Source organism: Paramisgurnus dabryanus, chromosome 15 (genome assembly GCF_030506205.2).
Source record: "Paramisgurnus dabryanus chromosome 15, PD_genome_1.1, whole genome shotgun sequence".
NCBI lineage: Eukaryota > Metazoa > Chordata > Actinopteri > Cypriniformes > Cobitidae > Paramisgurnus > Paramisgurnus dabryanus.
This window is the reverse complement of record NC_133351.1, coordinates 3,483,741-3,508,214: the sequence shown is the minus strand read 5'-3', so window position 1 is coordinate 3,508,214 and position 24,474 is coordinate 3,483,741. Positions and strand designations below refer to the sequence as shown.

At 37.2% G+C, this 24,474-nt stretch overlaps 1 protein-coding gene across 2 annotated transcripts in view; it reads right to left on the bottom strand.

Moving 5' to 3' along the window:
* b3galt1b (UDP-Gal:betaGlcNAc beta 1,3-galactosyltransferase, polypeptide 1b) overlaps positions 1-24,474 on the bottom strand; it is a 245,013-nt gene that overhangs the window by 93,944 nt on the left and 126,595 nt on the right. For both annotated transcript variants that reach the window (XM_065252322.1, XM_065252323.2), the window contains exon 2: positions 17,103-17,157. The gene's annotated coding sequence lies outside the window, so the exon portion shown is untranslated. The remainder of the gene's footprint in view (positions 1-17,102; positions 17,158-24,474) is intronic.

Below are 24,474 nucleotides of genomic sequence, written 5' to 3'. Positions count from 1 at the left end.
ATCATCGAATATGGGAAAATGCATAATTTGACATCCCTAATCCTAACCGTATTTGCATTTTCTGTATCGGACCCTATTAGATCCACTGCGGATGCTATTTTGTTGCATTAGCTGCCAGTCTCGTCTCGCATGATGTTAAAAGCCCAGGGGTGTGTTTGGCATCAAGCATCATTGTGATGATTGGCTAGTTTAACTTCTGTGCGCTCGCTTCATGTTTTTCACGGGCTGTATGTGCTTTGCGCAGGCGCCACACACACGTGCATGCTTCTCGACAATTGTTAAGTTTTATCGATTTAATTCTTATCGACAGTTAATGGAAGATCGATCGGCTTAAGCTAATCCCTGTTCGGGAAACCACCCCGTAATGTTATAAATGTATCAGTGAATGCTGAAATTAAAGAAGGGGGGGGGGGGGGTTCAATGGTATTTCATGCATTCTGACTTATTAACACAGTTATAGAGTTGTTACCTCATGCTAAACGTAGGAAAGGGTGTCAAAAAAAGCAGTTGGACGTGTTACAGAGTATTTCTGTGCCGAATGCACTTCGCCAGGGTTCGTACAAGTTTCGGAAAGTTTTTTTCGATTACAGGTCCAACTGACATTTCAGGGGTTTTCTATACGTATCACTTCTTTATATGGGCACTTCCCCCGGAAAACCCCGCCCACCCATCAATCAGCGAGAGACGCTAGAACATACAAACATTCACATCACGCAACAGCTTTGTTTAATTTCAAAACTTAACAACGGCACGAATGAAGAAGTGTGTTTTTGGATGTAAGGAGAAGAAATCCAGCCTTATGAAAACAATGGATATAGTTTATTATCCGGGGTAGCAGCGGAGTTTTGCGTGTGTGTTTGATGCAGTGGATTTTCCCAACCGGGTCACGAGTTGCATGCGGTAAGTAAGACTTCTGCCTTATGTTGGAAATATGCGCATGCATATTATATAAATGACACGAACATGTAGTATGATGTCTATGAACCATTAGGTACAGATATGGATACATTTGGGACCAATATGTACCTTTGAGGTACTAATATGCACCCTTTAGGTACAAATGTGTGCTTTTTAAAAGAGTGCTGCACTATATAGTGACAGCTTCTATCCCTTTTTTTCTGAGAGTAACGATGGAGAGTTCATGACAACTTTCGTGCCAAGAAACAAGAATTAACATCCCTAGTAACAGCATCCATAGTAACTGTCGATTTAAATTATGTACAAAAAGAAGGCTTTTATTTTATGAAAGACATTCAAATAATTCAATAATTGGTCACAACTGAGATAGCTTGAATGAATTCATCATTATTTCAATGGATAATTTAACATCCACAGTTGAACCTCCTTGACACCGGCCTTGCATGTCTTTTTCATATCTACATCCATGCCTTATTAAAACACACATGCACGCACACACGCATGCACACACACACACACGCACGCACACACACACACATTATTAGTTTACCGTAACAGTCATGCACAGAATGTGTTACAGTAAATCCATTATGTATAGTTTTGTACTAATGGACAGTTTGTATTTCAGCACTGTTTGTTTGTTTATTTATTCTTAATGCCATTCCAGCATCCATGGCTATATTTATGCCGAAAACTGGTTTATTCATTCACAAATTTCCAATTCACCTAACCAGGGGTGCGTTTCCTGAATGCAATTTTGGTTGCAAGTTCTGTCATTACCAATAGAGTTCAATGGTAACAACGACCATAGTTAGTAAACAATGCTTTTGGGAAACGCACCCCTGCATGTTCTGACCTGTGGGAGGAAACCGGAGTACCCGGAGTAAACCCATGCTGAGACAGAGAGCGCCACACAAAAAGGCCACCTGATGTTGTAGGGGCTCAAACGGGGGACCTTCTTGCTGTGAGGCAACAGTGCTACCCACTGAGCCACTGTGCAACCCTATTCCAGCATTGTGATTCAATTTAAAAAACCACAAACGTACAGCCCTCTCACCAGGGAAAAATGCACAGAGCTTTTTCGGTAACTGTAAATTCAAAGTGACACTACGCTAATATAAATATATCCCTCTCCCTTTGGCCCAACCTTCCACCAAAACACATTTAACACAAATGCATCTACAGTGCTGTCAGGAGAAAGTATTGTCTGCCAGGTAGAGATTTGTTTTATCTAAAAAATTGCATATTTTCTTTCCTCAGTGAGTCGGTGATGCAAAACAATTTGGTGTATTAAGAATATCCAGAGTAAGAGCCATTGTTTCATATATGCTGTATTTTTTTAAGCTATTAATAACTAAGATTTCTCAACCCGTTTATCTTTTATGTTCCAAGATTTAGAAATATGAACCCACTTCTCCTCTGTGTAACAGCAGTAATATTGAATTTGACTCGTGCAATTAGATTTTAATCATTTTTATAATATTCATGGCACAGTTTTGAGTCTTTTGTTTTAAACTCGAGATTACACAATGTGAAGCTATTTTTGCACTGATGCCAGATTTAAGATTTCTTTATGAATAATCGTTTTTGGTTTGCATCCAACATGCACACAGGTTCCAAAAAATAAAGAAAGAAAAGAATCAAATGAGATAAAGTGCATTCTTTTCCAAGTATTAAATCACTGGATTATCAAAACTATGATTATTTAAAATAAACCTTTAAATATCTAGCAAATAAATATATCATGAATTAAACTGTAACTGTGAGATTACTCCTTATGGTACTTTAACAAAGGACGTCAACATTAACGCATTAAAAGGGAATCCGTCGGTGTCACGTCACGGCGTTGCTTGTGGCAGAAGTTGAACATTTGATTGACTTTTCAAATTCAATTTAATCTGATAGCCTTATGCAAATAACCTAGTGAAGACGCTAGCTGATTCGCTAGCCTATTACGTTTATGCAAGACCGGAGAACACAAGCATGTGTTGCAGTCCACTGTGATTGGCTGTTGTTGCTATGATGAGCGTATCACGGGTCACGACCCCGCTTCACCAGGGTTCCCGCACCTTAGTTAACTTCAAATTCAAGGACCTTTCAAGGACTTTCCAGATCCAATACTCTCAAATTAAAGGACTAAATGTGGACCGATTTCAAGTGAGAGCAAGGTTACATCGTGTTACCCTTTAAGATACATTGTTACGGTTCCCTTTTGAGGGAACTTGCGCTGCGTCACAGCGGTGACACTTTTGGAAACCTCCAGTGGTAAGTGCGTCTGAATGCGTTTATCAAATTTAACCAATGGTGAGGCTTAACAACAAAGACAGGGTGACGCGGGAGCCAGGAAGTATATCAATATCTGAAATATTGCCAAAGACGGCGTTACAGGGACGCAGGAAGTATGGCAAGGGAGACGCAGCGTCTTGTTCCCTTCTCAAGGAACAACAGTTACATACGTAACCCAAGATGTTTTCATGTGTCAAACACAACTATGAAAAATAGCATTTTGGTATTAATCAACATTCGCATACAGAAGATATAAGCATTTAAAGGAACGTGTGCTTAAAAAGTCTAGAAGTTTATGATATTATCCTACAATACACAGGGAATAAAATTGATTTTTTTCCAGAAAACTTAATGCATAAAATAGATTCAAGCACTTTCAATGACCTGTATCTATGTATGTATATTTTCAAAAACTTCCTTGAATCCCCCCCCCAGATACACAAACTTTCAAGGATTTCAAGGACCCGTGGGAACCTTGTTTCACACACGCCCTTCGCCAAAAGTTAACGCCCCATGTGAATGTACCGTAAGACGTTGGGCAGCACCTTCACTCCAGAGGTCTCCTAACTTAGAAGACATGTTGAATTATTTATCAACCATTCAAGTTATGATTATGGACTGTTTCTGCTCTTTTCATAACGCCTGCTGAATGTAATCTTACTTCAAGGGCAATTTCACTGCAAAGTCATTCTGTTCAGAACATTGTAGAAGCATTTATGGTTTAAAAAATCTCAAAGATATCCATTACAAACCTTTTCCTTTAGGACATTAAAGGTCAAAGATCCTAGATGAGCTGTTCTTAAAAGCAACTCAGTATACTCAGATTGTCTTTGTAAAAGACATGCTGTACTTCCATACTACGCATACTATTTACCTCACCTACTGTATGCCAACATACAGTAATGTGCTTGACCTTTTATCCAGTAAACATCAAGCCGGTACTTCATTGCAAACGCAATTGAAAGGTCCAATCAAGTAGACATTACACACGCAAGTATGCTAATAACCAACTCTCACTTGGCCAACATCATTTCTTCCCTCGGGATCACATGAAAAACTTCTTTAATTACCCACTTTAATTCAGGTCCGACTGATCTGTGCTATTGATTATTGTATTAGAGAATGAGAAAAACATTAGAAAGAAGCTGTTAATCTCCAGAGAGAAGAAAATCACTACCCATAAAGTATCACAGTGCTTTTACTGTGGTACACAGAGAGCTGATAATTTATACACAATCCACGCCTCCTCACACCTGCCCTCACGCTTCAACACATAAAGGCAACTTATTCTCACGCAACACACGCCTACATGCATCCCACGTGTAATTTCTACCCGCTAGTCAGTTTGGCACAAAACAATAGATGAAGAGAGAATAATTGACCGAGCTACAGATGAGGCACAAAGCTTTCAGCCTTTATTACCGTTTCACAGAGATACTGATTCACGGGAAAGAAATATGACTGACTAATATTGGCGTATACACGGCTGTGACAAATTTTGAAACCCAACAGGGAAAACTGTGTGAAACACATTTGCATTTTAATTAAAATTTGTCCATATAAACTAATAAAATAAATACGTTTATATGGTTTATACATAAAGGTGTCAGAAAGATACTTTGGACGGTTTCATAAAAAATCTTTAAAGAGCACCAATATCTGATTCACGATTTAACATTTCCTTTAGTGTGAAAGTGTGTATTAATACGTTAGTATGTTAACGATATGCAAAAGGTACAAACCCCAAAGTAAACGATGATGTGAGTTATCGTCCCCAACGTAAATCTCTTTTTTTGGACTACAACAAACACACGGAGGCAACAGTTTACTTCCTGGGATTGGTGATGTAGACAAGATCGACATTATCATAATTCCTCCGGCTTTGACTCCTGTTAGCATTGCATTGTGTGTGAATCTTTTAAACATGGTAAGCAGCGTCACATTTCCTGCTGACATCAGAGGTATTCAGGCCAATCACAACGTACAGATTAGCTAAACCAATCAGGGACACAGAGCTTTTCAAATCCATGCTTTTTATGAAGAGAGTAAAAATCTGGAGCTACAAAAATATACGGTATGTGGAAAATAAAGTGTTTTTAGCAATGAAATAGGTTCTCTTTAACATCCACAAAACCATCTGACTTGTTGTCTTGTAAATGAGCATTTTAATCAGACTCTTAATGGGTTCTGTCAACAACACAGTATTTCTGAATGAATATCATTATCTCATTTTGACGGGGATGTGTGTTGAGAATAGGCAGACAAATTAGATGGACACTTGCATTAATCTTGATTAGACTTAATTTTGCTGTCAAATTGTTGATTCAGATTTTTATTAATAAATGCATTAAAAATTGTTTTACAGGAGCAATATGATCACTTCATGTCTAACACCGTGTCGCAAACCATGCAATACACGTATGCACCAAGTCATTTAGGGCAAAATTTACTAACAGCTTAATCCACTGCAAACAACTTTTTACCATAAAAAACTAGGATTTACTAAAAAGGATTTACTAAAGTGAAAATTAGTGCTGAGAAGGCATGAACTAGAGGTCTTCACAGGGCCACTAAGATCCAAAAACCCGAGTCCAAGCTGAGAGCAAAGCGAGTTCGGGTCAAAAAGTTTCACGTGTGCCTCGGATATAAGAGGCCTTGGGTAATTTAAAATGAATGTGTTTTGCCAAACATGAAGACCGGAACTTTCTTGTGTGTGTGCCATGAGTCCTTTTCCAACCCTCCTTTTAAATTTCGTTGAGCCAGAACGTCAATCAATTTTGAATGCGCATTTTAGCGGTTACCTTGGTGTTGTCAAATAACAAATGAAAATAAATGGAGCAGTGGTCCAAATTGGTTGCAAGGCCACTGGGGTCTCTTTCTGTCTGACTGGTGCGTGTGGAGCTGCATTTGGGTTAAAAAAAAAAATGCCACTGGGTCGGCCTAATTTTCTCGGTTTTGCCTTGGGTCTAATTAAAACATAATAATTATGTATGTTGGGTTAGGGTAAAAAGTGATTTGGGTTCTTTGGACCTTTGGATTAGACCTTAAATCATAAATCATTAGAATATTAGGTAAAGATCATGTTTCATGAAGATATTTTGTAAATGTTCTCCCGTGTATACTGTATATTTATACAATGTGTTTATCATTAGTAATAAGTGTTGCTAAGGACTTTATTTGGACATCTTTAAAGGCGATTTTTCGCACCTTCAGACTCCAGATTTTCAGATAGTTGTATCTCGGCCAAATATTGTCATATCCTAACAAACTATACATCAATGGAAAGTTAATTTATTCAGTTTAATAATTATTATCAGTTTATAATAAAAAGATTGACCCTAATGTATGTCTAGGGTCACATATGCATTTGTAGAAATTTCCCTTTCAGACGCAAATCTTTGGAAGAACAGTTTTTAAAGAGCCCCTATTTCATTGCTAAAAACAATGTTATTTTGTGTATTTGGTAAAATGCAATGTGTTAGGAAGGCATGTTTGATAAAACTAATTATATTTCAAATTAAACTAAGGTCTAGTCCTGGCTTAAGCTAATTCCTGTCCAGGAAACCACTCAATAGACTACTAACAGGTTGTGTGTCAAAAGCAGGAGTTATGATACCGACTGTCGTGTCCACTTCAAAAGTGCAGAGGAAATAAACTGTTGCCTACAACCCATGTGTTTGTTGTAGTCCAAAAAAGAGATTTACGTTTGAAACAATAACTTGTGTCTTTGTGTAATTTTTGCATATCGTTAAAATGTACTAATACATATTTACACACCAAAGTAAAGGTAAAACCGTGAATCGGATAATTGGTGCTCTTTAAATGAATTACAAACACTATTTACCAAGGTTTGAGTAAATCCTTCTCTTATTGGACATATAAATGTAAATAGAGAGAAATGTAGTATCTTGTTGACTTGCAGTGGAAAACAGCAGAATCTATACAGCAGTGTTGGTAGATCTTATAATGTAAATATGCAATAATACTTTTAGTTTTTTTCATTTATCAGAAATTCTCTACATAAACACTAGCTGAAGTTTTGGATGATTACTTTGTCTCTGCCTCATAAGAACGTGACAGTGTTTCTTCAAATGAAATCTTTATAATAGTGTTTGCCTACTGAAGTAATATGTATGTTTTTCAATTTTCACCTTATTCAGAATTCTGGGAAATGAGTGAGAATTGTGATTCACTTAACAGCCATATTGCAGACAGCTGTGCGTTCTTGACTTACCACTTGTCATCCAGTTTAACCATGCTAGTATAGTACCGCGGCAGGTAAACAGTATTTACATAAATTACTGTTCTCCTTCCTATGTAATTTACATTTATTATAGAAACATTTGCAGAACTCAGCACCGTTTTCTGGTGCAATTACAGATTCTCTTACAGTCAAAGGAAAACGGGCAGTAGATGGAATTTCACTTTAAAGAGATGTTTGTGCGCAGTTTTCTATTCATCATGACAATAGTCATTCATCAAATGATGGTAAAATTATAAAATGAACAGCTATGGTTATAACCGGGCATATATCCAGAAGCACAGTGTAGACGAGAACACCTTCAGCATTTTAAAGAGCTGATTCAGGTGTCTGGATTACAGTTGTGTATCATACTGCCCAACCAAGCGCTCAAAACTGACCTGAAAAACATAAGGAAACACATGCAAACTTCACATCAGATGTTTTGAGCGTGTTTGTGATGTTTCACATTTTAAAAAAAACTACTGACAACATGCACAAATAACACAAATAATTCTTAGCAAATTCTTTGCTACGTCTTAAAATTGTCCATTGCAAAATAATCTATTTTTCAAAACTATTTGCCAGCGCCAGCGTTTTCATGATTTTCACCAAAGTTTAATGCCTTCCAGAAAATGTTCTTCTTTAAATATATAAACATACAATATACCAAATGAAAGAACAGACCCTCTGCTTTTAAACAAACAAACAAAAAAAAACGTTTCATCCTACCATAACTCATTCACCGCCATTGACGAGTTATCTCGTCAATTATGAGTTAATATTTAACTAATAAATATGCCTTTCTGGACGAATTTCAAAGTGAAAGTGTAATACCGCTTTTATCAAAAACGGAAGTTAAAAAGATTTAATGATTTATTTTAACTGCCTTTATGTTTGATAGTCATTCTGAGTCTGATCTCTAACATAAATTCCTTTACAAAAACGCAATATTTTAAGCTTTTTGCTCAAAATGTTGTATTTTTGAAGAGAAATATCCATATTTCAGTGGTTAAATTAAGTGGAAAAAGTAAATATATAATGAAGCGTTTTTTCCCCTATTTTGTTTGTTTGTTTGTTTGTTTATTGTTTGTTTGAAAGCAGAAGGTGTGTTCTTTATTTGGATATAATTTGTATGTTTATATATTTATAGAAGATAATTTTTCCTGCAAGGAATTTTGTGAAACTTTTGTTAAAATCACAAAAATGCAGGTGGGCAACTTTTCTCAAAAAGGCAGGCGGTGAATGAGTTAAGTGGTTCTTTTGTAATCAGCTTTTGAATTTGGGTAGGTTTCTGCAAAAACACCACATTTTGAGCAAAAAGCAGAAATAATTCCATTTTTGTGACGGACTTTTCATAGAGATCCCATTCAGAGCGATCTTTAAAACAGACACAGACATGCAGCCGCTTGCCATAGGGCAATACTTCCGGTTTTAAAAAGTTGCGGAAGGGCGCCACCTGGTGGATAATAGCGGTATTGCGGAAAGACGGAAAATCCCGTCATTGGCGGGGAAGCGTTTTCTCTTAATTGACGAGATATCTTGTCAATGTTGGTGAAAGAGTTAATTAATGTGCAACTTTGATCTTTTCTATAAATGTTTGTATTTTCTTTATTTGTTCTTCTTTTTAGATTTTTCCCAACCCTTTTCTATGCAGATTCGAAAAAAGTGATCTGATCCGTGCCTCAAAAACTGTCCCATCTGTGAACCAACACACCCCTCCTCAATTCCGATTTTTTTCCCTCATGTGGCACAGATTGGATATGACCCATGAAAATGTGCATAGATTCTGATATTCTCCGATCGGTTTCGGGCCTTATTCATATGTGGAACATAATTCGGATACATGCATGCATTCGCATGTGCAATGCAAGCGGACAGATCGGATATTCCCATCTCAAGATATGTCGTGCGCCATTGGAAATGCAACACTAGCAAATGACGTCAACTCAGGTGGACACCACCCGCCCAACGGAGGAGGACGGTTCCATTTAGCAGAGTAAAGCTGCATTCAGACTAGCAGCGACAAGCAGTAGCAGAGTGATGTGATCTCATTGATTTCAATGGAAGCTTGGCGACTTCCGGCGACACGAGCGACAGTGACTGTTGGACACTCCCCATCCAGTCGTGCAACAAAGGTAAGAAATGTTCAACTTTATGCAAATTATGAGCGACTTTTGGGACGACTACCATTGAGAACGAAACAGTGGAGTTCACTTCATCAGCCTCTCGTCAGTTACTGAAGTGGACATTACTCATTTATGACAACCAGATTTAGAAACGCATCTTTTCAAAGAGACGAGCGACACACAGCGACAAAGTCGCTTATAATGTGAATGTACCTTAATGCTGAAGTTTTATGTCTTGTGCATTTTGTTCGTGTCCATTGCATTCTCAACATTTTACTACTTCCGTGGGGTGAAACTGTTTTGGGTCAGTATGTATACCTTGAATTGTTTTGTCAAATGCAGATATCAGATACGAGTGGCTTTTAAAAGATGATGTAAGCGGGTCGTTTTAAAAAAGGATAAAAAGGGAACAAATCGGAATTGGGCATCAAGATTTGCGATGTAAATCCAGCGTTAGTAACCTCTGCAGCTCAAATCCAGCCAACATACTGTAGTCCAGCAAGCCAACGACAGGGCAACAAGCTTTCCTGTAACCTATCAAACATCACATTCTGGCAGAGAGACAACAATGACAGTAAGAGGGTAACAGCTAGACAATCAATATGAGAAAAGTGTTTTCTATCTCCACAGCACAGACACCCAAAAGAAAGTGTTAAGATACCGCTTATTTGAAGCTGAAGTGTGTCATTTCAACATCACAAGTGGAGCTGCAATCTGTTTGAGTAGACACACCAGCACTGAGTGTTTGGCATACTAAGACCATAGCATGCGTTTCTCTAGTAGTACTTCATATGTATACAGTGCACAGTAGGCGTAAATTCTGTATGCAAAGAAGAAACAGATGCCAAAACATGAAGCACACGGGTGATGATTATATCGGCTTCATATCTGCGGCTTATACGCCGATACAGATATATCTGCGACAGGCTCATATCCGCCGATAAAATCGGCAAAACGATAAATCGGTCGGGCTCTAGTGATGATTATATAATTGCAGGTACATTTGGCTTCAAAAATCGTCCTGCTTTTTTTCAAATAATTTGGTACTTATTGCCAAGATAATATTTTCAGTAAAAGTTTCTGAAAATCCTGATTTCCTGTTGTCTAGTTAAGTGTCAATTCTGTTACTGTCAAACTCTGGGCTTTTTACACCTGGTCATTTCGGTGGCCCTGCAGTGCACATTCTGCAACATCTGAAAAGCAAACGTAAGCTTACAACACAACAAAATAAAGCCAAAACACAACAAAATAATGCCACGAAAGAACAAAATAAAGCCACAACACAATGGAAAAAGCAACAACACAACGGAAATGCTCCCAACCACAGCACCACGCCGCCGCCATATTAGGAAGGTCGCGCTCTGCTAGTGTTATTGTTTTGCTTGCCCTCTGTCTAATGTTTTATATGCAGAAAGTATTTAAATCTAGATAGAGAAAGAAAAATATGCAATTGGAGAGAAAGTAAAGTGTGCTGAACAGGGACAAGTGAAATGTCAATGACAAACAACGTTATATGGACAAATGAAAGACTATTGAAAGCATTGATTTGAATGAGCTGAGTCTATTGCATAATTTGGATTGGATGGATTGCAGACTCTGAAACACTACCTCCACAGATATCCCCGAACATCATTAAGTATGTCGTCTTTTAAATGTACATTTAGAGTTTACATGCTAAGCCTTGCTGAGTGCTTCATGGTCCATTTTTCCAATAATATGCATTTTATTGAACATGTGTTTTTATGTTGAAATGAATGGAAAAAGATTTCTATAACGGTGTACATGCTTTGCTTCTGTAAACAACGTTAACGCTTTGGATAACAACACGCAATGTACCACGTCACAAATAAAAATTACAGCATCCTTATTTATAACAACAGAGTACCTCTACATTATGTACTTGGTAGTTGTGTTGTGGTCTTATTTTGTTGTGTTGTGTCTTTATTTTGTTATGTTGTTGCTTTATTTCGTTGTGTTGTGAGCTTACATTTGCTTTTCAAATGTTGCAGTATGTGCACCACTAGGTCACCATAGATTTATTAAAGGGGACATTTCACAAGACTTTTTAAAGATGTGATAAATCTTTGCAGTTCCCAAAGAACATATGTGAAGTTTTAGCTTAAAATATCAAATATTAAATTATCATAGCATGTTAAAATTGCCACTTTGTAGGTGCAAATGAGCTGATCTCTGCACTAAATGGCAGTGCCGTTTTTCACATGCTTGCAGAGAATGGTTTACCAAAACTAAGTTACTGGGTTGATATCTTTCACATTTTCTAGGTTGATAGAGGCACTGGGGACCCAATTATAGCACTTAAACATGGAAAAAGTCAGATTTTCATGATATGCCCCCTTTAAAACGGTTTCATTTACACTTACAAAAATGTGTAGTCTTGGCTGAATGGATATCAATTTGATCTTCTATTCCGGCACAAAATGCAAATGCAATAAACATTACTCCACCTTCAAAAAGCGAAGCTTATACAAAAAAGGCAGGGGCATGAGCAGGAGCGCTCAGTACAGAGCAACAGGAGACTGAGACTGCATGATGATTTACTGTACAGTTCCATGACAGGGGGATAAGCGCTTCACAAAACACTATCAAAGTTTTTGGGTAAAGCGCTGACGCCTGATCTCACAAATTTCGGTGGGATAGTCACAGAAATGTTTGCTAATTTTTCCGTAGCATTCTCACAGATCTCCACATTTTCCGTGGCCCTGCTACGGACTGTCTTTTTCCGTGGCATTCTCACGGATTTACTCAACTGTTTTGTCCTATTTTCTTACCATGTTCGCTTCGGTTTAGGGTTAGATTTACATGAAATGACATCCCTTCCCAAACCCAACTCTAACCCTAACGCCAGGCGACAATTATTTAAAGTTTAGAAAATATAAAAGAATAAATCAGAAAAAATAGAATAAACCAATAGTTAAAGTGACATACTAACGTAAACACAAGATGTAACCCTAAACCGAAGCGAAAATGGTTTGAAAATAGGAAAAAGCAGTTGAGTAACCAATCCGTGAGAATGCCACGGAAAAAGACAGTCCATAGCAGGGCCACGGAAAAATGCGAAGATCCGTGAGAATGCCACGGAAAAATGAGCAAAAAATTCCGAACTTTGTGAGATCAGGTTGCATATGTGACTTCATCAACCAGATGCATTTACACATGTCCAGTTTTATTTGAACTGCGTCCCAGACCACCTCCTGAAGTGGTTTAAGCAATCTGATTTAAATCCATCTTGAAAACTTTTGGGGGGCATTTACACTTGGCCTTTTTACGATCTAATAGCTATTTGATCAGAGAAAATGCATAGTGTATTAAACAATATTTAATTAAACAAAACATATAAAATTATACCTAGTAGTGCTGTTGGTTTGTTGGCTTATTATTTTTTATTTTTAATTACACAGAATTCATGATAAATGAATGTATTTTATAAAATGTCATAAATCTGGGGCCCCCCTGGCACCATCTGGCGGCCCCCAGTTTGAAAACCACTGATGTAACAGAACATACAGTCAGACACAGAGAAACAAACACATGTTAAGTCATGTTATAGTCACAAAAATGTTATTAATTTATTTGTGTCCAAGGCATGAAATTCAGATTTGAGAATGAAAGTCTTTTTCATATCACTCACACAAATTTCTATAAGTAGTTTTTCGTGTCCGTGGGACGACTTTCTTTTTATGGTGTCATTTTATGTATTGTTCTCTCATTTTTTTTCCTTTTTTAAAATCATTGTCGCTTGTAAAGTGATTCTATCCCCAAGCCCAATTGACAATGGTAAGAAAATAGGAAGAAAACAATAAAAAAACAATACATAAAATGAAAATCATGCAACGGACACGAAATACTATTTATAGAAATTTGTGCGTGTGACATCTTGTTATACGTGACCATGAGTACCAACTCATTAAAATAATTTAAGGGACAATATTTTTACAAGATGTAATATAAGTCTCAGGTGTGCCTATAATGCGTCTGTGAAGTTTCAGCTCAAAATACCCCACAGATCATCGCAGGTTGAAAAAACACCCTTACTTGGGCGGGAGCAAAAAAGTTGATGATTTTATGTATGTACCTTTAAATGCAAATGAGCTACTGCTTTTGGTTCAAAATAGATCTGATTCAGGTGAATAGAGACAATAGTATCTTTAGAAAAGCTTTAGACTGTTTAAGTTGATTTTTCTCAGGTAAGCCACGGCTAGTTGGTTAAATTAACCCAGAAAAGATTTTTGCTTATACAAAACTAAATGTAAGGTTTGTTTCTTTGCCAAACCCACAGTATACAGTCAGTTCACAACACCTGAAATATAGCTTATGGCACGATTTGCGTAGATTATGACGTACAAAGTGCAAAACGTTTGTTTTTAGAGACCCACCCACCATTACACTTTCTGTCTCCGCCACTGATTATTTCTTCAGCGTTTGAAATTACTATTTTATTTTCTGCAGACAACGCTTTTCAGGAATGAACGGAGGTAAGAAATTTAAAGGAATAGTCCATTTTCTTAATAGAACAATCCAGATAATTTACTCACCACCATGTCATCCAAAATGTTGATGTCTTTCTTTGTTCAGTCGAGAAGAAATTATATTTTTTAAGGAAAACATTGCAGGATTTTTCTCATTTTAATGGACTTTAATAGAGCCCAACATTTAAAACTTAACTCAACACTTAACAGTTTTTTTCAACGGAATTTCAAAGGACTATAAATGATCCCAAACAAGGCATAAGGGTCTTATCTAGTGAAACGATTGTCATTTTTTAAAATAAAAATAAAAAAATATGCACTTTTAAACCACAACTTCTCGTCTAGATCCGGTCGTGATGCGCCAGCGTGACCCCACGCAATACGTCAAGAGGTCACAGAGGACGAACGCGAAACTCCGCCCCAGTGTTTACAAGCGTCTTGAAAGAGGACCGTTTCTACGTTGTTGTATGTCAAATGATACTAATTAATGTCTTTGTGTCAGTTTATTGTTTACAATGGTCCGCAAATGTGCGTTTTATATATGTAACACGTGACCTCCCTACGTCACTACGCATTTACGTTAGGTCACGCTGGACCAGACCTAGACGAGAAGTTGTGCTTTAAAAGTGGATATTTGTTATTTTTATTGTCAAAAATGACAATCGTTTTGCTAGATAAGACCCTTATGCCTCGTTTGGGATCGTTTAGAGTCCTTTGAAACTCAGTTGAAAAAAAAATGTTAAGTGTTGAGTTAAGTATTAAATATTGGGCTCTATTAAAGTCCATTAAAATGAGAAAAATCCTGCAATGTTTTCCTAAAAAAACATAATTTTTTCTCGACTGAACAAAGAAAGACATCAACATTTTGGATTACATGGTGGTGAGTAAATTATCTGGATTTTTCTTTTAAGAAAATGGAATATTCCTTTAAGACTTGGATAAATCAAATTTAAGACCTAGGATAAAAATCAGGGCATTTTTAAGACTTTTTAAGGCCTTAAATTTAACATTCTAAATTTAAGACATTTAAGACCCCGCAGGAACCCTGTTTAGTTAAGACATTAAGAAAAGCTTTCGTGTGAAATTAACCAGTCAGCCAGTGCAGCTGTGAATGGGGCTTTATCATTGTGACATCACATTAACAAGAGTCAGAACCAAAACAGCATGTCTAATAAGACTGCTTTGGTTTAATGGGGATTAAAAAAAGAGGCACATTAATGTTACACCTTGCAAAAGTGGACTTTGCATAACATGTTCCCTTTAAAACTATAACCACTCGTAAAAGGCTAAAATAATGACTAACTTTGGACATCAAATGTACATTCAATTACATAATCACCCACACGGCAATCATATTTTGAATTGTTTTGTGCATACTCATTCCCAAGATGGTTAACTGGATGCCGCTCACGTTGCAAAAGGTTTATTGACAGGCACATTTTAATACCCAAAACATTTAGCTGCGTGCCCATTTGGCAATTTGGGAAACGCACAGTGCCGCTTACAATGAAAACTCCAGCATATGAAACAAAGCCAAAGGTTTTTAATGAGCAAAACTAGTTTGCCCAATGGCTTTAGAGAAGTCCCAGCTGACAGACTTCTCCTCCAATCCTCTCTGTTCTGTTCTATTTGTAGACAAAGAAAAATCAAATGGTAAAATGAGAGCTCTCCCCCAGTGACTCTTAAAGTGTGGCTGATGGTTTAATGAATGTTAATTGCTCCTTAGTGGAAGCACGGATAAAAATACCATACGTCCACACACACTTCCAAATCGCATACGCCCCTGCGATATTATAACTTTATGGTACACTGAAGCCACAGTCAACTATGATCTCTTAAATCTCGTATAACCATCTAATTTGAAAGAAATATGAAAAGAGTCAACCATTTATTAAGTTAATACTCTGGGATAATTTTATATACAGTCAGAGTAATGAATCTTACACATTTGCCAGACTTTATCGAAAGCGACCAGTGATGCATTGGTGTGTATGTGTGTCTCCTGGTAGGTGTCATGATCTACGGAGTTAAGAAACTCACTGACTCGCATTATAAATAAATATTTTCACATCGCTGCTCATCACTGCGTGTGCATGCTAAAAAAACATATGCAACCCCGGCAGATTTCTTAAACCAGAAAATATAACTCATTTGCAGTTATGATTTCCGCCAGAGACCCGAGGTAAAGTTTAATTTTGTGAAAGACTTTAGGCCATTTAAATTCATTTCTGTATCTTAGTGTTCTCTCTACAAACAATAGGAAAAACAGATAAAACATCACAAGGCTACATCTGAAGGTCAATCTTTCAAAGTTTTCTCCTCATAAAAATTGCATCGAAAGGAGACAGGTATTTTCTGAAGTCAATAGCACAAAGAAAGGCACTAAAAAGCCCAGAGTCTATTTTGCTTCCTATTATACAAAAGTTTTTTTATATAGATTGAATAACATAAAAGGGAATCACTTTTTACCCGAAACCGACATGCATAAATATATTTTTTTTTTAAAGAAAAACCCAACCCAAGACAAACCTAAGAAAATTAGACCCGAGTCCAACACGCACAAGTGGCATTTTTTTAACCCAATTGGACCCAAATGTAAACGGTACCGATGTGTATGCAGTCTGCAGCCCCGAACGCACCATCAGACAGAAAAATACCCCAGTGGCCTTGCAACAAATTTGGCCCGCTGCTCCATTTATTTTCCTTTATTATCTGACAACAACACCAAGCTTATCACTAAAATGTACACTTAAAATTCATTGACAGGTTCGTCTTAACAAAAATTAGCCTATACCGCCAGTCCCACAATGTCGCAAGCGCTCTCATGGATGCACACACAAGATTGTTCGGGTGGTCTTAGGTTTATTCAGCACAAACACATTCATTTTAAATTACCTGAGACCCAATGCCACTATTATTATACGCGACCCGTGTCCGAGGACACAAACCAGCTCGGATCTCCGGTCAGACCTCCAGTTTTTAGATCTAAGTGACCTTGTGAAGACCTCTAGTTGCATTTCCAAGCATCCAGCTATATCTTACCTTAGACATGATCCATTCCTTCTGTTCCACAGTCTCTCCGCTGTTCTCCAACCATCTGTAGAGAAAAGACAAGAGGTTATTAAAGGGGCTGAGAGAAGGATGAGAAAAATGTAGCTGAAAGCAGCAATTATGGGCCAAGCGCAGCAGTGGCAGATCCATTTTAATGTAGCTGAGCTCCAAAGAAGGAGATGATAGCAGAATTATGATTTAAAGATCAGCTGTTTTAAAACCCATTTTATTAACATCCATGATGTGACCACCAGAGGCAGAATCTCAAACATGCACAGGGACCTATGATGACTTCCCACTTTACGATAGGGCTGCAACGATTAATCGTGCAAATGCGCGTTTTCTAAATTAATGAATCTGAATGAATTACGGTGAAATGCCGGCACATCCCAACGCCAGAGGGCGCTATCATGCAGAAACTCTCTTTGTGCCACAGAAGAAGTAGCATTACAAACGCTATTCCAGGAAATGTCTACAGGAATATTTATATCGCTGTTCTTCAGATTGTTTCAGGTAGTTTCATGATAATAAAGAATATTTTAAATGATTAGTGTTGCTTTTTTTAAATGGAAGTTATAAACGACTCTGACTCATAATGATTTTAGATTGATAAGGACTTCCTACTGAACAAATGCTGTTGTATACGCACAAGCTGTGCATGAAACACAGAATCGCAGCCTTGCGATTCAGAATCGATTTCAGGCAGAAATTTTAATGGAACACACGATTAATAGTTACAGAAGTCACGTATGTGAGAGAAAAAGAAGATCTGAGCAAAAAATGTTCGACAGACAATATGGCTGACATAGAAAGACCTTCATACAGTATGGGGGCATGTACACCAAACTGTTTAAACGCGACTGAAAACGTCAGGTTGATGCCAAATGTGAGCGCTTGTAGGGCTGTCCCGATTTTGCGTGGCTCACTAGCGCGCTATACGATTTTGCCTTTTTTTTACTTAAATAAAATTATTATTTAAATCCAGAACAACGAGGTGCACCGATGTAGAAGCAGGGTAGGTTATATGTCTTTCCCCTTATGAGAAAAAAATATAGCTATAACTATATAATTTTAAACAAGCTAAACTAGAGCTAAATATATTTTTGAAAAAAAAAATAAGTACAATTTCTTAACAAGAAGGTTTTTTAAGTGCAAATTTACAGAGCATTGGTAAATACAGAACACAGCTGTGTCTTAAAGAAATTAAAACTAGACAGTAGCCTATTTATGCACCTGTAAATATTTATTTATGGCATTTTCAATAGTATATTAGTAGATAAATTAATGTGTGTTTATAAATGAATAAATCATTATTTTGGCTAAATTTAGCTGGAAAGATCATCTTTAGTCAGACTGATTTGTCATCATTTCAGAACAAGCTTAAATGCTATCTATAACAACTAACATTATATCCCGAGTGTTACTTTGTCGAAAATATGTAGAAATATAGCCTATGCGAGAACAAATTACAGAACAAAAACGTTTAGCTGACGTGGACAAAACGAAAAGCCGTTAATTAGGCGGACTCTCTGTAACATAAAGGATGCCCTAAAACAGTCGAGTCGGCAGATGATCATCAATGTTTATAATGTTTCATGCAGATACTGTTAATGAAAAACGTTCATATCAAAATGCCCAGGTAAGAGTCAAGTCTTCAGTCAGTTAATAATAAAGCAACCGGTGTTATTGAATAGCATAGTATTTTGAAAAACAATATTTCTCTTAACTCTTGACAGTCTATTTGGCCTTTATTATACATGTATGATGTGAAAAACAAGAAGGGCATAGCTATATATGAATTTAACGTGAAAAGCGCGGTTGTTGCGGTTACTTGTCATTCATGCGGTTAAGCTTCTCAGTAGTGCGGTAATACAGGATTGCGTTTTCAGCAACAGCCCTAGGTGCTTGCCAGCATTTTTTAGGTAAGCACTTTGATTGCAATGATACTTCTGCTTTGTCATTGATCCCAGTTGGTTGTTGTGATATTTGTCCTGCTCCTCTGTGATTGGATGGCTGAGTGAAAAGTGACATTGGCGAGCTGAGCGTTTCACACAAATTGTAAAAATTTTCACATGGGCACTCAGTGCTGAGCACGTAAGAAATGGGTGATCAGCGCGAAAAATTTATTGGAAACAATTAAAAACATATGCCGGTGTAAAGGCTTTGGTGTGCATGTCCTCTTTAACTTAAAAAAACTTAAGATCTGGGTCTAACAAGTTCTAAACTGCAATTTTTGGGGCTCCAATGGCAGAAGAAAGCTATTAAATACAGAACGCAGAGAGAGAGAGAGAGAGAGAGAGAGAGAGAGAGAGAGAGAGAGAGAGAGAGAAACAGGAAGTTAAGCAGAATGAATGAAGACAGGACGACGTGACAGACCGGGGTGAGCAGATGACACAGATGGGATGGATGAGAGATGAATGACTGCTTTCCTTTATGAGTCTGTCAGACTGTGTGACTGGAACAATTGATTATTAAAGCTGCTTTGTTTAGAAGGTCCATCGTGAGCGCTGTGAGAAGATCAGAGATGCTCTGACTGATGTGGACGGCTCACGGTGAGGTGATCTCTTAAAGAGACAGGAATAATATTTCATATGCTATCTGCCATCAGTTCTCTCCGGCTGATGTGACTTTCACAGTAATTCTAGATCTTGGCAGCAGAGACGACAAAAGTGCACTGTTCTGGGGAAAAAAGCCATTTTCTCCACTGACAGCAGTTCATATTCGGAAGCAACACAGAAAACGTAATAACACTTGTGACTATGGGAATTATGCTGGGACGAAAAGTCCAAAGTAAATCAAAACTTGTTATACTTCAGCATCTTCAAAGTAGCAATCCTTTCTCAAGAATTTATAGAAATGTACTCTTGTCAATTCATCAGGTAGCAGGGTTTCCCGCAGCACATTTCAGTGCAGGCGGCCCGCCTAAGCTTGGAAACCCTACCGCCTTAACTAGGTCATCCAAAAAAAAAAAATTGCTGCACAAAAGGCCGTCAAGTGCATCTCAGATAATAGCGCGTACGCATTTCACACCGCGAGTGGAGACGCGCGCCACACGGCGGAAATGAGAAAGACGTGGTCCGGACCATAACTGTCTGGAGGATAACTAGCCGGTTGATAAAACATCTCGGAGAATAGCACGGACGCACTTCACACCACGAGCGTGCACACGCGCCACACGGCCAAAATTAGATAAAGACGTGATCTGTCACTGTCTGGAGGATAGCAAGTTGGTAAAACACGTATCCGTGAGAACTGTACTGTAAGTGGACTTATGTTTTGGGTTTATGTAAGCCTGTTATTGTATTAGTCTATAGTTCTTGCAAATTAAAGTTAGTTAGCTGGTGATTTTGTTGTTTGAGCAACCTGCTAGCTAGGTTTCACGTGCCTGTTGATTCGATATAATTGTTGAGCGCTCATGCTCACTTTATTTATGTGCATTATTTACATGCTAGAGTAGCTACACTACTTTAAGATAATGTAAGTAATAGTGGGAAATAATCAGTTTTTAAATTGTTTGCGCTATCTATCATCGTTCGCCAGACGTTCTACAACATCTGCTTTAGTTTGTGTTTATTAACCCTTTAGTTTCACTTCATCACGTAGCTATTCCAGTTAGAGGTATCTGTTAAAAAAAATTAATTCATTAATAATCTAGTATGTTTTCATTTTCTGCCATAGTTTCTTCAAAATTAAGTTTTATTTGAGTGTTTTAAATAAAAATATTTTAATTTTCATCATGACGTCCCTTTGATTGCCACACCCTCTGCCCCGCCCACTCGCCCAACCCTACCACCTTAACTAACAAATTTTCTGCGGGAAACCCTGGGTAGCTTCTCGAGTTCAATACACTTAACTCATTGTTTTTTTTTTTTTAAGTTGACCGCCAGCATTTTTTTGTGATTTTCACAAAAGTTTCACAAAATGCCTTTATGGAATTATTTTTTTTCTAAAAATATATAAACCTGCAAATATATCAAATGAAAGAACAGATCCTCTGCTTTCAAACAAACAATAAACAAACAAACAAAACAGGAAAACGTTCTTATAAACTATGGGTAGGTACTAATATGTGTAGGTTTCTTCAAAAATATTTTTTTTTAGCAAAAGGCTGAAATAATTGAATTTTTGTGAAGGAATTTTGTTAGAGATCAGATTCAGAACGATTATCAAAACATACACAGAGTATAAAATTAATAAATAATTTTTTGCTTCCGTTTTTTTTTTTATGTGCCATCTAGTGGATAATCGCGGTATTAACATAAAACATAACACAGATAAACATAAAAACTCACCAGGAACACGTTTTTCATGTAAATTTTTATCTGAATTGATAACTCGTCAATGGCAGGGAAAAAGTTAAAAGTGAATTACTAAGACAATTCTCACTTGTACACTTATTATTATATATTAGGGGTGTAACGATACATCAATATGGATCGATTAAATTTCTAACGATACAATGTATCGATGCCACACATAAAATATCCATATGAAGAACTTTTATTGAGAATCCTCATTCGTTGACGTAACATCCATCTATGCATTTATGCCAAAGCAGGCATTTTTTATTATTTTTGTTTGTAGTGTCAACAAATGAATGCGATGCAGCAACAAAAAACACAGCAAAAGAGACAGAAGACAAGTGTGTGTTTAGCACGGCAGGAAATATTGTCCATGCAAATGCAAACAGTAGATTTTTTAAAGAAAAATCTCTCAAAAGAGACGACTGTAGCACTTGTTTGACTGTTAGATCTAAAGATGTGTGACAGATCAAATGCTTAAGATTTAACAGCTTTATTTTTATATTAATTTATTTTAAAATGTATTTATTTATTTCTACAACTACCTCAGTGATTGTCACTATTGCACATTTTGGCACAAAATACTGAAAGACTTTGATGGTGGTCATCATAAGCTTGATTTTATGTGACACGTTGACCTTATTATTCATATTTCTTTATTTATAAAAGTGTATTTTTGTTAGTTGTTGTAAATGTTCCAATTGGGGCAGATATTGTGCCATTTTTAAAGTTTAATTAAACATTCATGTTATGTCGCTTGCATTGTAAGTAAAAATTTAACTGCTTAACTAGGCACGCAATATTAAAGTATTGATAAATGAATCGAATTTAATTGTAATTGCATCGAAAAGCGTTTGATGCATTAGCAAATATCGCATCGCCGGTGGAGAAAATCGATATGAACTGAATGATTTACACCCCTATTATATATAATACTAAGTATTAATGTATTGCATGATGTTAATGAGGGACTTCTAATATACCATAATTTAATTCTGTTCTCCTTCTCTCTCTTTTCCTTTGTATTTCTTTTTTCTTCTGTTCAACATACAGCAGACAAAAAAGACAGCAAGCATCTACACCATCATCACCCATCCAGATGATTAAAATGATGATGAGGAGCATCTATTTAATTGGCCCCGCGTCCAAAACAATGCAAAATGCATCTGATTCGGTAGGCAAATAAAATATTCATGGCCTCATTAAAGACTTTATTTAGTTGATTCTGCTTGAGTCCCATTAATCTTACTTGGTCCCCTCATGCTGTAACTTAGCAAACGGCAGCAATATTTTCCTGCTAATTAATAAGGTATTCATGATCCACCATGCCATTAAGGCTAATTTGGCACATTCCAGGGTTTCACTTTTGCACACAGCTTAATTTCAACGCCACGTCTGCATCTGTATGCATTTCCCGGTTTCCTGCGATGTAAATGTCAGCCGTACTGATGTGTGCTATTTCACGGGAAATTAGAGTTCTGCGGTCCTTGTTGCTGAAAGGTCAGATAAGATCTTCTCTAATGAAACAGTTTTTTGACCTGATTATTCTGTCTGCGCTCCTGACAACCAAGACATGCGTACAACAGCACCATAATAGCCTCTGCTTTTCTCTCACGCAGATATTTTGTACGCCCAGTGAAACCCCTGAGCTCATAAAACTAATGGCGCCTACACGCTGGTGATTGCACACCTTTTGACCATTAAATTCCCATTGCTTTTCCAGTCGTCATTGTTTTCTTTCTACTCAATTTTACACAAGGAGCATAACAGAGCAAAACATTATGTAGAGGCGAGTATAATTAGAAAAATATATTAAAACTTTAATGACTTGTCCGTGATGTTTTTAAAATTCAATTAGTATTTCATGCCTGGACATCACTTTTAACATCCCCTCATATTTCTAGATTTTACTGTACATGACCACATCAGAAAAAAATAGTTAAAAATGGTCCAAAACTGTTACCGGGGCAGTACCAACATGGGATCTTACAAGAAATCGTACGCAAAAACGTACCAAATAATTATTATTTATTATTATTAAAAATAAAAACATTAATGAAACCCCACTCATAACCCCAACAGCACGGGGCAAAAGCAAATCGCACAAAATTTACGAATGAATACAAATTAACCTTGTAAAATAAATGCATGATACACTTTGTGCAAATTCATAAAATTAGCCAATGCATCCTCGCTCTTACTTTGATTGACATGTGTGCGTGATTTTCTGAGGGAAGTTCCAATAAAAGGAATATGATAGATATGGCTACCCATGATACGTAAGGGATACCCATGTTTAAAAATAACTGCGCAACTTGCCAGAAAGAGGAGGCAAGCTCAACTGTTTATTTTGCACTTTGCATTTCTTTACATAAAGCTGCGTTCACACCAGCTGCGGTAGAGGCGTCAAGCGCGAGTGATTTCAATGTTAAGTCAATGTGAAGATGCGTTGCCGCGTGTCTGGAGGTCTCGTGGTGTGAATGAGGTGTTTAAGTGCGATGCGGTAGACACGATTCCGCCTCATTTGCACATCTAGTTCGCGTGAATGCCGCGAATTGAGTGTTGCCGCAGCAAATGCGCGAATTGAAAAATTTGAACTTTGGCGTAAAAACGTGCCGCGTTAACCAATCAGGAGCTTGCTCTAGTAGTAACGTGATTACAGGAAACGAGCAGAGTCGCAGAAGCCCCTCCCATGACGCGAATTTCCGCGTGAATGTCTTGATGACTAGAATTTCACGCGCAAATGAAGCGAGTAAACTCAAACTGTTCAAGCGGCAAACTATTCGCATATTTGTTAGGGATGCACCGATACCACTTTTTTGGAATACGAGTACGAGTACCAGTACTTGCATTTCAGTACTTGCCGATACCGAGTACTTAATAAAAAAACATGATTTAAATTTACAGGTAACAGCTTTAGTCATATAATTTAACAAAAAACAAAGATCCTTATTAAATTAAGTACAGATATGTATATGTTTGGTACCAAGTATATTTGAGGCACCAATACAAACTTTTTAGGTAAAAGATGTGCTTTTTGTCAGGGTACTGCCCAGTGACAG